The sequence below is a fragment of the Haliotis rufescens genome, unplaced genomic scaffold (genome assembly GCF_023055435.1).
Source record: "Haliotis rufescens isolate VD_foot unplaced genomic scaffold, xgHalRufe1.0.p SCAF_11, whole genome shotgun sequence".
NCBI classification, from domain to species: Eukaryota; Metazoa; Mollusca; class Gastropoda; order Lepetellida; family Haliotidae; genus Haliotis; species Haliotis rufescens.
Window position 1 is genome coordinate 9,888,524 of NW_025963791.1, and position 17,784 is coordinate 9,906,307.

The window sequence follows — 17,784 nt, forward strand, 5'->3', positions numbered from 1 at the left end:
CATGTATAAACATTATTTAAAAGAGCTCCATATTCAGTTATGTCACTTTTTAAGTTAAAGAAACTATCATTTTTGAAATATTTGGATCCTTGTGGCGGAATATAAACAAACCCGAAGACTGAAATAAACACTTGTCCATCTTCATCCACAGTGATTCATCACACTCGGAATAAAGCACTGTCACATACTTGACAATATTCTTTTTAATTAAGACACCAATACCAGACTTTTGTGTAGAATTCCTATTTTTCAAGACTGTCTCAAATTTTTTAATTTTTAATTAAATATGTATCTTCAGTTTTTTATTTTTTCATTAACTTATTCCAAAGAGTTTACTTGGTAAACCGTACCAGGGATGTAGATACGACCCGTGAAGATTCCGGGGTAGAATAGGTTTTCAGCAACCCATGCTTGCCGTAAAAGGTGACTATGCTTGTCGTAAAAGGCGACTAACGGGATCAGGTGGTCAGGGTCGCTGACTTGGTTGATGCATGTCATCGATCCCAATTGCGTGGATCGATGCTCATGATATCAATCACTGGATTGTCTGGTCCAGACTTGATTATTTACAGACCGCCGTCATATAGCTGGAATATTGCTGAGTGTGGCGTTTAACAACAAACAAACCAACCAGCTTGTAGTTACTGTTTCATTTCATTCTTGGCTTGACAACACTGGGCAACTGTCCTTTGAGCTTGATAGGAGACACTTTCTTAACTCTGAACTTAAATCAAACATTGCAATGACTGGCCTTGGGTGGTGTGTACCCCCTTCTTAACGCTCCCTATATATGCCCTAAAAATATATACCGGCTCGTTTCACCCCGACAGACAGAGAGAATTTGTTAAAGTGGCACATGTCAGTTACAATATTGTACAATAGGTACATGTGTACGCCCTAAAAAATAAATAGTTGCGCTGACCGGACATTAAACGCCCATCCATTACCAGTCCTTAACTGCCGGGCTTTTCTGACAGTTTTCCCTTTCAACTATTCAACATTATCTTCAAGTGACATTTAAGAAGCCGCAGTCTTGTGATTCACCTTACATTCAGGCAGTAAAATTCGTCTCGAGTAATTAACTTCACACAACAAAACATAAGCAGCACATAGACGAGAGAAAACGTATACATTCATAATATTTGCACTAGAATACATGTAATTATTATAGAGGCATGTTATTAAAATACATTTCATAATAAAAATAATGAAACATTGTTGAGAACAGCTATGTAGGGCTCCAGGGACACCTTTCCTTTTTGCTTTATCACGGTTGAGATACCTTTGCCCATTGGCATGGTTTGTTTGTTTGTTTGTTGTTTTACGCCGCACTCACCAATTTTCAAGCTATATGACGGCGGTCAGTAAATAATCGAGTCTGGACCAACAATCCAGTGATTGATATCATGAGCATCGATCCACGCAATTGGGATCGATGATATGCTTTAACCAAGTCAGCGGGCCTGACCACACGGTCCCCTTAGTTGCCTCTTACGACATGTATAGTCGCCTCATTCGCATGGTGAAACCTTTGGTTCATCAGAAATGACGGCAATAAACCAGTGTTCTTTGAATGTATCGTTTTAGCTCACTTAGATGGCCTCAAGGTGTAAATACGTTTGGCCTTATTAAGTCAAACGATACCTTATGTCAGGACTTTTTGAACCCAAAAGGGCGGTTGGGTAGCCTCGTGGTTGAAGCCTTCGCTCGTCACGCCGAACACCCGGTTTGATTCCCAACATGGGTACAATATGTGAAGCCCATTTCTGGTGTCCCCCGTAGTGATATTGCTGGAATATTGCTAAAAGCGGCGTAAATCCATACTCACTCACTCACTCACTCACTCACTCACTCACTCACTCACTCACTCACTCACTTTGAACCCAAAAAATAATACTTCTTGAGTCAGTTTGCTTAACGAAATAATCATTTCCGGTTTCAGACAAAACATGTATATTTAATTAGATTCTTAGTTTTATCTCAGTTTATAACCAAATTATGACTACTCCCTGTGTTTGTATTATGTCATTTGCGGTGGCCTTATTGTTATAAACCTGAAAGTCCCATGGTTGTTGCTCGTTTTACAACAAAGGTATCATTGTTTGACTTGACAAGCAATCGGTTTCATATCGCATTAAAACCTCCAATCTGAAAGTCACCAGTTTCTATCTCAGTTTCTTGAACAGGTCATTGGCGCTTGTAGTTTGGATTATGTCACTTCCGGTTTTTGAACTTTAAAACGAAATTCTCATTGTTCTTGCTTAGTTCGTTACAAAGCGTTGAGTACTTCCGGTTGGGATTACTTGTGGCTTCGGAAAATAGATGCTGACTATTTTAGAACTTCAGAGAAGAAAATACTGTAAACTACGGTTATAACGAACTCAAAGGGACGACTAATTTTAATTCGTTATATACGTTGTTCGTCATAAACATATACAGCAAATGGGCTGGGCCAAGAAATAGTTCGTTTTATCCGTCAGTTCGTTATAAGCGTGTTCGTTATAAACGTAGTTTACCGTATTATGACTGCAGCTTTCCTTGAGGAGACTAAACACAGTGAAGAGACTCAACTCAGCAAAAATAAAATTCACACTACCTGGTTACACCCAATATAGAAAAGACAGAAAAAAACTTATGCCTTGTGACAAGAGAGGAGGACTTATCAGCCTTGTCCACGTCAGCCGTACCAAATACATCGAAACGAATGTAGGAAACCTTGCAACCCAACTAATCACCTCAAAACTGGCAAATGACAATAAATTACGCATGGCTATCGTATTCCATAAAGGTTACCCATGAAACAAACACGGAAGCCCAATCCTCAGCCCAAATGGAACAAGAAATTGCCACTAACGTGGCTATATCCCCTGCCCCTGTTGCAGAATTTATGACATAATTAAATCTAAACAAACCCTTACCTTTTTAACCGAGGTGGAAATTGTAAAAAACAGAAGAGTTTGGAACCTACGTCCATCTTGTTGCCATGGAAACGTAAAAAATAAAAATTTCTAAATATTCTAAATAGCAAAAGGCACCAGTTTAGCATGTACCTGACAAACCTGCAAAGTTTGATGAAAACATATTGAACGGTTTATGAGTTATACTCCGGAAACGAACCCTACCCTCACAGAACCTAAGTCCAACTTGTTGACATGGAAACGTAAAAAATAAAAATTCTAAAACGCCTAAATAGCAAAAGGCACCAGTTCAGCGTGAACTTGACAGACCTGCAAAGTTTCATGAAAAAATATTGAACGATTTCTGAGTTATGCTCCGGAAACACAACGTGACGGACGCCCGTTTCTATATCCCCCGCCAACTTTGTTGGGCGGGGGATAACTATGCAAAGACTGACTGACTCAAATTCAGGGAGGAATGAACATTATTCATATCCTCTGAAATTGACTCGGATAGATTTTTTTGCCTCAGCTGAACAATCAATTAAAAAAACAACACAAAATCGGCAAAACTCTGGTACTATGGTGGAACAGGGAAATAGCAAAAGCTCGGAGCGTGAGAAAGAAAGCCCTTAATAAGTCAAAAGGGATAAATCAGCATTCGCCCAAGTCCCAGCAGCCAGGACAATAGTAAGACACCTCTAAGACGATTCTAAAAAAAGAGTCATATGGTCCAAAAGTGAAATCCCAAAACATGGAAACAAGCTGCTGTTATGCCGCTTCTGAAGGGAAAGACACAGCCCCGTCAGCTTCTTATCGACCGATCTCACTCACTACAAACATGTGCAAACCTTTTGAAGCCATGGTTACAAAAAAGGCTCGTGCATCATCTTTGAAACTTGCAACCACATCAAACCTGATCAAAGCGGCTTCAGGAATGGACACTCATGTCTAGATCATATACTAAGACCGGTAAATGAAATTAAACAATTTGCATTGATTTGGTTTGTTGTTTAACCCCACACTCAGCAATAGTAATGCTATATGACTGCGGTCTGTCAATAATCGAGTCTGGACAAGACAATCCAGTGATTGACATCATGGGCATGACATCCACGCATGGGACACGATGACATGCATCAACCAAGTCAGCGAGCCTGACCACCCGACCCCGTTAGTCGCCTCTTACGACAAGCAGAGAGATTATTTTCATGAATCCGGAAAAAACTCCAGTCAGCCATGGACGGAGTAGATCAATGGTGCAATAAATAAGGGTTCACCCTTTCAAGTGAAAACAACTGTGGGAGTTCTTTTCAAACGCAGGGGGAAAGATGCTATGATACCCCGTCTCTCCATAAAGGGCAAACCAATCAAATTCGAAGGACCCGCAGAATTTCTTGGGGTGATCCTCACTTTGAGCCAACATATAGTATATGTGGAAAGCAGATCTATCACTTATTCACATCTTCAGTTTCTGGCAGCATCTAAGAACTTCATTGAGGTCATCTGTCCTTGCACAAGCTTCACTTTCAGTGTCTGAAGACGCGAGTCTAAGTCTCTGTATACTCTCCGGGCAGCTTGCTGGCCGCCTGATGTTCATTTACTGGAGTATGAGTGAGTGAGTGAGTGAGTATGGTTTTACGCCGCTTTTAGCAATATTCCAGCAATATCACGGCGGGGGACACCAGAAATGGGCTTCACACATTGTACCCATGTCGGGAATCGAACCCGGGTCTTCGGCGTGACAAGCGAACGCTTTAACCACTAGGCTTACTGGAGAATGAACGCTTTGAACCGTACAATTTAAATTCTTGTGTGAACATCGTCGCAAGAGTCAACACGGTTCAAAGCGTTTATACTCCAGTTAACCAACACACCATGAAAATAATTTGTTATAATAAAGTAAGACCGCCTCCGTGGTCTTGTGGTAGAGCGTCCGCCCGGAGAAAGGAACGTCCAGGGTTCGATCCCGGGCCGCGTCATACAAAAAGACGTTAAAAGATTGTACTTGTTGTTACCCTGTCTGGCGCTCGCCATTAAGGGGCTAAAACAAGGACTGGTCGGCTCGGAGTCAGTATACTGTGTCTGAGTGGGGTATTCATGTTAAACTGCGGCATGGTATCTCAGTGAGCTAGCACTATAAATTGGCATCAGTCCGGACTAGTACAAGCAGCCACACACACACATACACGTGCATGCACGTCGCTATATAAGTGCAATAATCTTGGACGCGACGTTAAACCCAATTTCACCTCACCTATAATAAAGTAACATAAAACCACTGTGGCTTACTAATAACAAGATGAGTTATTTACACTTATAGTTCAAGGATTAACTAACTTCTTTCCTTTGAGTAAACAGTAGACTAACATATAGTCTCTGAAATGAACATATCGTACATAAAAATCAGTTGTTCAGTTATCTTTATAAAAATATAATAAAAAGGAGCCTAGTGACTCTCTTCATTTTCAGATACTGCAGTGATCTAGACTTGCCAAACATTATAGACTTGCATGGGCTGTAGTTGATATATTTGTATCAGGGTCTGTAAGACAGACTAGTTAACAGGGTGCTACTAGTATACCTCAAAAAGTGAAACTTTGGAATGGAACAATCAAATACGGAACGGGATCAAAATATAACAAAAAGTCATGTGGAAGATAAGATACGTAAGTTTAATGACTGTCGATAATTGAAAGGGAAAGGTATTTTAGGTGAACATATCGTACAGAAAAAACAGTTGCTCAGTTATCTTAATAGAAATATAATAAAAAGGGAGCCCAGTGATTCTCTTCATTTTCAGATACTGCAGTAATCTAGACTTGCCAAACATTATAGACTTGCATGGGCTGTTTTTGATATATATTTGTATCAGGGTCTGTAAGACAGACTAAGTAAACAGATTTCTGAAAACCACTGTTCAGTCAGTAAATTATCAGGAGATGAGTTGTTAGTAACTTGGTGTTACTGAAGGAGGTCCCGTCATCCCAAATGGCATTAGATACAGAAGTAATACGCGTCTGACATGTGTCCACTGGCGATGTGTAGATACGGGTTGTTCTGGTAAATGTACAACAGTTTGTTAGAACACCTGACAGTGAGCAAAGACATCCTGATGGATCAGCCTTATTTCTCTGCCCTCATCCGAAAGCTACAGAAATTGGAAAGCTCATTTCAGTGTTGAGGAATGTTGCTTGTTGACTATACTATGATATGTTACATTTGGTCGTTGTATATAATGAAAATATTCAACTTTCTCTTATTTTATCTGATTTTACATGGGCAGGTCCACTTTGTCTCTGAAGGGGTCAGGTTATTACCTAAAGGCTGGACGACCGTAAATAATAGAGTCGAGAGAATGGAGCGAGCGAGGGGAAATTCTCATGTAATACGTGTTAATAGCAGAGTCGATTCCACGATTCTGACTAATAGTATATATAATTAGCATGTGTTTAAGACATCCCACGATGTTATCTCTGGACATGTATTTATGCAATTACGAGTTTATTAAAATAAATATCCATAAATAAGATCTGGGTTAGAACTACATCTTCTTCAGAGGCAAGGGAGTTAACTCACTACAAAACTCACATGAAGGTCCAGTCGGTCACTATCATGAAATGATGAAACTAAAAAAGATGTAATTCATCCTCCACACATTACCTACACTAAACCAGCACACCTTGCTGGGAGTTTGTATGGAGACAAGATATCTTTCAACAGTCTGAAACATATTTGTTTTTCCAAGCATGGGTTTGTCCTCAAGTGCATATTTCCTTGAACGCGGCGTTGAACCCCATATCACCTCTCCTCATCTCTAACTGAGCATGACGTCAACTGACGCCTCGTTAGTTCCACCTTCCTAGGCCTGTACTTACTGTCTTTTGTGTTTTCTCTTCGTGAAAGACGTCGTGATATTTACCATTGGGTATACTAAGTGTAAACACGATAGCATTAACGAAAGAATAAAAAATAACTACCAACGCAATCAAATCTGATTTATTATTTCATTAGCAGTTGTAATTTACATTGGGATCACAAATTATTTCTATTTCCCCAAAACTGCACCCTCGCGTGCTCTAAGGTACATTTCTAAACTCTGAATTTGATAAGGGTACAATAGTATCCGAGGTACCCTGCTTGAGTACCCGTCTCGACAACGACGAAATAGTGAAGCGAGACGCTCGGACAATATGATCACACATGTTGGTTGGTTGGTTTGTTTAACGCTGCACTCGTTCGCCCCGTCAGTCGCCTCTTACAACAAGCAGTCGCCTGTTACAGCAAGCATGGGTTGCTGAAGACCTACTCTACCCTCACATCTTCACAGGTCGCGAAAGGCCAGTCGAATTTGTGAGGCAGTTGTTGTTTTCAGTGACGCCACTGTATAATTATAAGAAACAGGTTTCAGTTGGAACTATATTGACTGTTGTCACTGTCCGAATGACACATCACTTACCTTCTGACGTTGGTTTTGTTGGTTTGTTGTGTTACGCCGCACTCAGCAATATTCAAGCTATATGACGGTGGTCTGTAAATAATCGAGTCTGAACCAGACAATCCAGTGATTGATATCATCAGCATCGATCCATGCACTTGGGATCGATGACATGCATCAACCAAGTCAGCGAGCCTGACCACCCGATCCCGTTAGTCGCCTTTTACGACAAGCATAGTCGCCTTTTACGGCAAGCATAGTCGCCTTTTACGGAAAGCATAGTCGCCTTTTACGACAAGCATAGTCGCCTTTGACGACAAGCATAGTCGCCTTTTACGACGAGCATAGTCGACTTTAACGACAAGCATAGTCGACTTTTACGACAAGCATAGTCGACTTTTACGGCAAGCATGTGTTCCTTGGACAATGCGAGTAATGAGAAAGTTCCTGTCGATACAACGGTGTCCTCCCAAAACTTCTACATGCCAAAACTTCTACAGCTTAAAACAACAAAGTTTATGGTCCACTGCACCACTAATCTCCTGGCTATTACCTGTTGGGCATTGATTGGAACAGTCCAATTAATTAAGTGTTCAACATACAACAAAACAAAACAGTTTGAAGACAATGAAGACAATTTACTCATACAGAAGAAGAAAAGAAAAGAAAAAATTGTTTTATTAGAGTGTCACATGCTGCAGTACAAAATATATAGACATATAAACTACGAGACACTAATTACATAATGGTACACTTAAAATATATAAAAAATAAATTAGTTATAACTTTGTATATTACCACACCCACACCCACACCCGCACCCACACCCACACCCACACCCACACCCACACCCACACCCACACCCACACTCGCACCCACTCCCAAACCCAAACCCACACCCAAACCCGCACCCACACCCACACCCGCGACCACACCCACACCCACACACACACCCACACACACACACACACACACCCGCACCCGCATCCGCACTCACACCCGCACCCACACCCGCACCAACATCCGCACCCACACCCAAACCCAAACCCAAACCCAAACCCAAACCCACACCCAAACCCAAACCCACACCCAAACCCACACCCACACCCACACCCACACCCACACCCGCACCCGCACCCGCATCCGCACCCACACCCGCACCCACACCCGCACCCACACCCGCACCCGCACCCACAACCACACCAACACTCGCACCCACACCCAAACCCAAACCCAAACCCACACCCAAACTCGCACCCACACCCACACCCACACCCACACTCACACCCACACCCGCACCCACACCCACACCCACACCCACACCCACACCCACACCCAAACCCAAACCCACACCCACACCCACACCCACACCCACACCCGCATCCACAACCGCACCCGCACCCGCACCCACACCCGCACCCACACCCACATCCACACCTGCACCAACATCCGCACCAACATCCGTATTAAAATCCAGCTCAAAGCATACAAACAGGTAAGCAAACAGGACGATCACAGCAATCTCATACAAAATACTCACAGCGATCTCATGCAGAACATTCACAGCAGTCTCATACAAAACACTCACAGCAATCTCATACAGAACACTCACAGCAGTCTCATACAGAACACTCACAGAAATCTCAAACAAAACACTCGCAGCAGTCTCATACAAAACACTCACAGCAATCTCATACAGAACACTCACAGCAGTCTCATACAGAACACTCACAGAAATCTCAAACAAAACACTCGCAGCAGTCTCATACAAAACACTCACAGCAATCTCATACAGAACACTCACAGCAGTCTCATACAGAACACTCACAGAAATCTCAAACAAAACACTCGCAGCAATCTCATACAAAACACTCTCGGCAGTCTCATACAGAACACTCACAGAAATCTCATACAAAACACTCACAGCAGTCTCATACAGAACACTCACAGAAATCTCATACAAAACACTCACAGCAGTCTCATACAGAACACTCACAGAAATCTCATACAAAACACTCGCAGCAATCTCATACAAAACACTCACAGCAATCTCATACAAAACACTCGTAGCAATCTCATACAAAACACTCACAGCAATCTCATACAAAACACTCGCAGCAATCTCATACAAAACACTCACAGCAATCTCATACAAAACACTCGCAGCAATCTCATACAGAACACTCGCAGCAATCTCATACAGAACACTCTCGGCAATCTCATACAGAACACTCTCGGCAATCTCATACAGAACACTCACAGCAATCTCATACATGTCATACATCTATACACATATGCGTCCACATACACACAACTTAATTCATCAATCGTGTAAACTAACCTACATGTATAACCAGCATACATACTAACATACAGCCCGACAACTTGTAAGTTGCTTTTCCTACATACACATGAAACCTTTTGACCTCAAACAGTGTATAATTGTGATTTCCTAAACCAGTTAATTTCATTGTAAGTGACTGGTCTTTATTATAATCTTCTTTATCTCAAAATAAGTTACATCTGTAACCATTTAATCTTCCCAAAGTACCCTTCCTTGACTTTCTAAAACAGCATCGTAAAGAAGCCAATGAGTCGTCTTAATTACAGGAGGACTATACCATTATAACAATAGGTAAACTCAATCAGCCATGACAACTCCGTGTAGATGTTTTGGCATGTAGAAGTTTTGGGAGTGACCCGATACAACCGCAAATGGTGTGTGTACCCGAGGAATTTGTTTATCCTGTGTCGGGTGATATGGGAGTCGTGTTAGAGACAGTGAACGATAAGACAACACCTCTTGAAGAAAATCAGGGAAATTATTTGACGTTACTGTTCTCGTCTGTAGAAGATATTTACGTTCTGGGTCCTTCTGCAAACTTTATTCCAATTTCAAAAGTTAAATTCAAAGAAGTGTATTGTGTGATGATAAATGGTAATATGTCGGAGTTTTCCCATTGCTTAACAGGAGTTATACAAGGGGAAAATCTGTCACCACTCTTATTTGCTGTATACCTAAATGATTTAGAACGACATCTCATTGATAATAATGGGGAAAGATTTCATTTAGAATACACTAACGGGAATGAATCGTTATTTTTTATCAAACCCCTTTTACTTATATAGGCTGATGATACAGTACTGCTTGGAGAAAGCAGACACCAGCTACAGAATACACTCAATGCATGTAATAAGTACTCAGTCTGTAACTAATGGAAACAAGATGTTAACACAGAAAAAAACATAAGTAGTCATTGCCATCTGTAATTATTTCGGTATCCCTTTATACAAAAATAAATACATCTGTTAAATACTGCTGAACGCATGAAAGCTACAATGAGCTTATTAAAATGTGCCAGAAATGTACACTTACCACGAGATTGCCTTATCGAATTGTTGTCACTATCTTACGCTATGGTTCTGAGTGAGTATGGTTTTATGCCGCTTTTAGCAATATTCCAGCAATATCACGGCGGGGGACACCAGAAATTGTCTTCACGACATTGTACCCATGTCGGGAATCGAACTCGGGTCTTCGGCGTGACGGGCGAACACTTTAACCACTAGGCTACCCGACCGCCCCTATGGTTCTGAAATATGGGGCTTCCATAACTCCGAAATAATCGAAAGGGTACATCTAAAAATCTTAACACGAGCTGCAGGAATAAGACGGTCCACGCCAACTTCATGGTATATGGAAAACCCCGGACGCGAACCGCTCAGCATAAAAATTGCTAAAAAAATGGTAAGTTATTGGTGGATTCCCCTGATGATTTTAACAAAGCGTATATTTTTTATCAACTTGAGAACACCCTCCGCCTTCAGTTTATCTAGTCATGGAGAAGTGGTGTCGTCAACTCTTTAAAAGGGAATTACTACAAGTATCTTAAAGGTTACCCATCATTTGAATATTACTTACTACTGCCTCGAAATATTTCTCAACCTTTACTTTCCTTCCGTACATGTAACCATAAATTGCCAGTAGAGACGGGTAGATGGACAGGTATGCCTCAAGAAGATCGCTTATGCACACTATGTAATAAAAATTCACTTTGGGACGAATTCCATTACCTGTTCCGTTGTCAATCGCTGTCCAATAAACGAGCCATTTTGATTGATAAATATTATTACGATTGGCCAAATATCCTTAGGTTTGCCAAACTGATGACCACCAAACGCATATCTGTTATCAAGAAATTATCGAAGTTCATAGTATTCCTGAATAGTAATTTTAGTGGAATATAGATTGATTTACTTTAGATATTACTAGATTACACTTGCCCGACAAAAATATTAAATAAATAAAAAATAATACACTGATCCTTATTAATTTTCAAATGATGACCTACAGGGTCACTTACCGTTATCGTAAACATATTTTCTGAAACAATGTCACACTTTTTGTATCATCTGTAGAGTTCAATTTTTTTTTCCGAAAAATATTCTCCAGAACGTTACAGTTTATCCAAAAAGATTTAACTCAATCATTGTGATTATGTACTTGTAATCTTGCCGTGTCATGGGTCCACTCCCAATTGTCAGACATCCCATTTGTCAGACGACCCAATCGTTAGACAGACCAGTCAAGTGTGACCAGTGTAGCTGCCTGGTCTTACCTACTAATTAATGAGCTGCTCCCATCCAACTGTGGGCAGAGTATGCTACTCCAACTTGTTAATTGTGTTTCAGATTAACCAGATTATGATTGTGTTTATAAATTGCGTTTCATCTGGGTCGGGTTGCGTGTGTTTTATTAGCAAAGAATTAGATCATTTCTTTCAAATGATATAGAATATAGGAAACTCGATGAAGATTAACAAACAATGTTAATACAATGTTAGTGATGAGTGAGTATGGTTTTACGCCGCTTTTAGCAATATTCCAGCAATATCACGGCGGGGGACACCAGAAATGGTCTTCACACATTGTTCCCATGTCAAGAATCGAACCCGGATCTTCGGCGTGGCGAGCGAACGCTTTAACCACAAGGCAACCCGACTGCCCCAAATACAATGTTAGGTAGAATAAGAACATTAAATAGATTAAACTTCTCACTAACCTGAGTCTAATCTCACATGTACTATAGGTACCGTACTATATTACATGAAGTCTTAGTCAGTAAGGTAGTGTGTTGGGCCATAGGCCCCGTACTGTAGAAGAAGAAGAAGAAGAAGAAGAAGAAGAAGAAGAAGAAGAAGAAGAGGAAGATTTGATTGACGTCTAACTTGTATACCACATCTTTGTTAAAACAAATTGAAAATATAGTTACATTAAAGTTGTATACAACCAATCGCACAGCGATTTATGAGAGACGGTACATTGTAAACAGGCACATAGTGAAAATAAGCAGAAGCTAAAAATTAAAATATACATACATTAATATACAATACAATGTTTAAGATTCAATGATATAAAATATTCCTCCGGGTATATAAAATGTCATGGCAGGTTCTGGCACAGTAGGATACCACATCGAAAATTTACTAAAATATACTGCGGTTTCCCTCGAGGAAATATGTTTTGCATGTGTTTCCGTAAAAGGTACATTTTAAAAAAAGACGATAGGTGCGCAATCTGTTACCATTATGCTTGTCATTGTCTTGCCACAAGATTGCCACAAGATTGCCACAAGATTGCCACTTATTATTAGTGTTCCCAGATACCATATACCGGTATATGGTATCTGGTGTCCCTTTATAACAATGTTGCAGACCGCCTCCGTGGTCTTGTGGTAGAGCGTCCGCCCGGAGAGCGGAAGGTCCGGGGTTCGATCCCGGGCCGCGTCATACAAAAAGACGTTAAAAGATTGTACTTGTTGTTACCCTGTCTGGCGCTCGGCATTAAGGGGCTAAAACAAGGACTGGTCGGCTCGGAGTCAGTATACTGTGTCTGAGTGGGGTATTCATGTTAAACTGCGGCATGGTATCTCAGTGAGCTAGCACTATAAATCGGCATCAGTCCGGACTAGTGCAAGCAGCCACACACACACATACACGTGCATGCACGTCGCTATATAAGTGCAATAATCTTGGACGCGACGTTAAACCCAATTTCACCTCACCTCACCTATAACAATGTTGCTGTATACTGGCCAAGCTTAGCGACATGTTTGTGATATCAATATGAAAACGTGCAAATAGAGCTGTGACACGTTTGACCCAATAATTAGAAACAGTGGTAGATCACTTAAAAAAGGTTGCATGAAAGTTTACGTTTGGTATACAGGGATTGTAGTCTACGCCAAAATTGCACAATTTAAACTTGTTGGTTATAGAAACACGAAGACCATCCCATGTAACCCCGTGGTACATATATTACTACAAGTGGCACACTACGACCAGTCGACTCAGCGACTTATGAGAGAAGGACCGCCTCCGTGGTCTAGTGGTAGAGCGTCCGCCCGGGGAGCGGAAGGTCCGGGGTTCGATCCCCGGCGGCGTCATACCAAAAGACGTTAAAGAAGGTACTTGTTGTTACCCTGTCTGGCGCTCGGAGTCAGTATACTGTGTCTGAGTGCGGTATGATATATCAGTGTGCTAACACTATAAATCGGCATCAGTACAAGCAGCCACACAAACACACACACGTACATGCACTTCGCTACATAAGTGCAATAATCTTGGACGCTACGTTAAACCCCATTTCACCTCACCTATGAGAGAAGATATATACATGGTACAACATGTACAATAAGCTTTAAGACAAAGTCATGAATGTAGATATATAAAATCAAATACAACATAAATATAATAAAATATTTAGCCACATATTATCTCAGGTCTCTTAGTTAAACTATTTATAAATAAGATCTTTGGGTTCCGAAGGCAAGGGAGTTAACACACTATGAAACTAACATGTTATATGCTTTGTTTCTTTGTTTTCTTTTTAACGCCGCACTCAGCAATATTCCAGCTATATGACGGCGGTCTGTAAATAATCGAGTCTGGACCAGACAGTCCAGTGATTGACACCATGAGCATCGTTCCACGCATGTTATATGAAGGCCCAGTCGGTCACTATCATAAAAAGGTGAAACTAAAAACGATGTAGTTCATCCTCCACGCAATCCTTACACTTAAACCAGCTGGGAGTTTGTATGGAGACAAGATATTTGACAGCTACACCTTCAAAAAACATACATTTTTTAATTAAATCCTTGAGCCATAATAATATATATTTAAAAGCATCTTGAAACAATGTATTTTTTCTTGGAGACAATTGTTTTGTTCAACAGTCTGAAACATAATTATTTTTCCAAGCATTTGCCTGTCCTTAAACGCCATATCACCCCTCCAAACCTCTCACAGGGGCATGGGAAGAACGAATGAGTAATATTTAATGTTTTATTGACTTCTAGTAAGTTCCACATCCCTGAATTTTACTGTCCTTTGTATTTTCTCTTCGTGGGAATAGGTCGTGATATATACCTTTGGGTATACTAAGTGTAAACATTGTTATTGTATTAAATAAACTATCGAGAATAGACGCAATAACGCAATAAAATGTGATTTATGTCCTTTTCATTAGCAGTTGCAATTTACATGTGGCTCACAAAATATTTTTATCTCCCCAAATCTGCACCTGCGCTTGGTGCACACAGATAATTTACCTGGCATACCCTCCTGTAGTACCCGTCCAGACAACGGCCCAACAGCTCTGTTATGACAAACAGAAACATACCGTCGATAAATACCACTCGGTTCCGGTTCGAATGACACGACGCTAAAATCAATTCAATCATCTAGATCGCGTTGATATCTCAGTACTCAACTCGCCTTGTTTGTGTGGAGAGAGAGAGAGAGAGAGAGAGAGAGAGAGAGAGAGAGAGAGAGAGATACACTTCATACTAAAACACGTACACAATCAATAAAATATAACATCCGACCAGGTATGGCCTACGAGACACTAGAAATAAAAGCATATGTATAACGTCATGGTCTGGATAAGGTAAATTAAGACATATACTAACACAATGTGTAAAGTTAAGATTGGGTTATGAACACACACGCACGCACGCACGCACACTCGCCAAATTACTTATACAGTCACGCACGCAATCATACACAAACACGAAGTCTCACAAACACTCACATCTAACCACCCACTCACCCAACACACACACACATACACAAACACACACACGCACGCACACACATGTACACACACACACACACACACACACACACACACACACACACACACACACACACACACACACACACACACACACACACACACACACACACACACAGAAGTGCATTTATTCTCACCGACACTCAACATAAACATTACAGTATAATATTGATCACAAGCAGAAATACTACTATTCGCAAGCATAATAACATACATGTAGAAAAGAGAAAAGAGCACACAGAATTAAATAAGTGTCAAGCGCCTTTGGAATATTTGATCAGTGAACTTAAAAAGAGTATAACACCCGTGTTCACCTCTGAGTGATGTAATAAATTTCTCGGTTGAAGATAAGTTTAGGAAATCTGGCACACATTCACACATAGCGTTCATTATACATCATAACGTAAATCATCATACAAGTTACTATCAATTAAGAAGTGGACCTCAGTCTCTACTGAGTTAAAACAAAAAGGGCAAGTTCTATCCAGAAGGGGGACAGGGGGACGACTGTACCTAATTTTTTCAATGTTAATGGGGAGGCTGCCACTGCGTAAAAGTGCCAAACATTTTCTGGTGTTTCTATGGATATAAATTGATAAGACATAGGGCTCAGGCGCTAGATCCTTCTTAAGCAATCTATAGGTCCTCAGCTTATTACCATTAGGGTTATTAGCATCATTCCACAGCTCTGAAAACCAAGCAGTTTCATCCACTTGAAATAATGAGAGTGAACTGACCACGTGTCATCGAATGGACATCGATCAAATCAACGACGTTTAAGTTTCTAGCTAGCTTGTAAACTTCCTTTTCCCATGAGCGCCCTCTTTTACTTGACCAAGCATGAATGACACGGGGCAATCTTGTAATTTTCATACCAAATACTTCTATGCGTTGTTTAGTGACACATGATTTCCAACCCATGTCTCCCCTGGCGTCAACATTTGACGCATTACGTCTAAGGCCAAGGAAAAATTTACATGCTTTGTTTTGCAGAGTGTTTTAACTGTTTATGTTCATACAACCCCCAGATGGAAGCACCATATTGCATAATAGGCTGAACCAAGGATTCATACAATTTAGTATAAATTGCATTAGTAAAACCACCAGCATAAAAATATTTTTTTACATAAAACACCAAAAGCTCGACTTGCCGATTTAGCCAGTTCATTATTTGTGAACTTAAAGTCCATGTGTTCGTGGAGCCACAAACCAAGATATTTATAATTGTTACTGTACTTCAAATGAGTTTCACCAATTGAAAAGTTGGTTGTGGAGCAATTTGTATTGGCAGGCCTAAAATGAACAATCTTAGTTTTAAGTCTCCACCATTGACACCATTCATTGACCACGTTTAACATATTTTGCAGTTTATCCTCCGTGGCCGCCAGTAATAAAATATCATCAGCAAATAACATAATACCAATATTTAAATCATTTCTATCAACACCACAGTTCATGCTTTTTATATTGGCCACAAGGTCGTTAATGTAAATAGAGAACAATAATGGAGAGACAAGATAGACACAATTTTTATGGATAACAACTTCTTTAATACTGTGAAAAGCGACGTTTCGGTATAGATCCTTATACCGTTGTCAAGCAAGGTGAACAACGGTATAAGGATCTATACCGAAACGTCGCTTTTCACATTATTGAAGAAGTTGTTATCCATAAAACCTGTGTCTATCTTGTCATCCGTCAACTTCTAAGTAATGCCTATCAAACAATTTCATAATGGAGAGACAAGACATCCTTGCTTTAGTCCCCGTGGGGCCTTAAACCAGGGTGAAAACAAACCATTTACTCTCACAGCGCACTTCACATTGCTGTATAAACTTTTAACAGCTTAAAACATTTTTTTAGTTTATGCCATTTTTAAAAAAAAATTAAACCTTAAACAATCTCTGTTTACATTATCGAACGCCTTTTTCATGTCAATAAAACATCAAAATGTTGACAATTTTGATTGTTTTCTATTTTTGATAATTGTATAAATGCTATAGAGGTGATCCAAACAGCTCCTTTTTCTGAAGCCATTTTGCTCCTCGGCTAAAATATTATTTCTTTCGCACCATTCACTCAATCTCACATTTAAAATGTCACCAAAAATTGTACAGGGTACAGAAATTAGAGAGATACCCCTGTATGACAGAGGATTGTGAACATCGGTGTCGGATTTAGCAATAGGATTAATGATACTCTGTTGCCATGCATCAGGTACTACACCACTATTAAAACAATGAATCGTTATTTTAAACAATATGTCAACGCAGACATGATTTTTCAGACACGCAGCAGGAAGATTATCGAAAA

General features: G+C 40.3%; 1 protein-coding gene and 1 pseudogene across 1 annotated transcript in view; one reads left to right on the forward strand and one right to left on the reverse strand.

Moving 5' to 3' along the window:
* LOC124146364 (cholesterol transporter ABCA5-like) overlaps positions 1–17,784 on the forward strand; it is a 128,594-nt gene that overhangs the window by 24,578 nt on the left and 86,232 nt on the right. The gene's annotated exons all lie outside the window — the stretch shown is intronic.
* Positions 15,782–16,852, reverse strand: LOC125378060 (annotated as a pseudogene).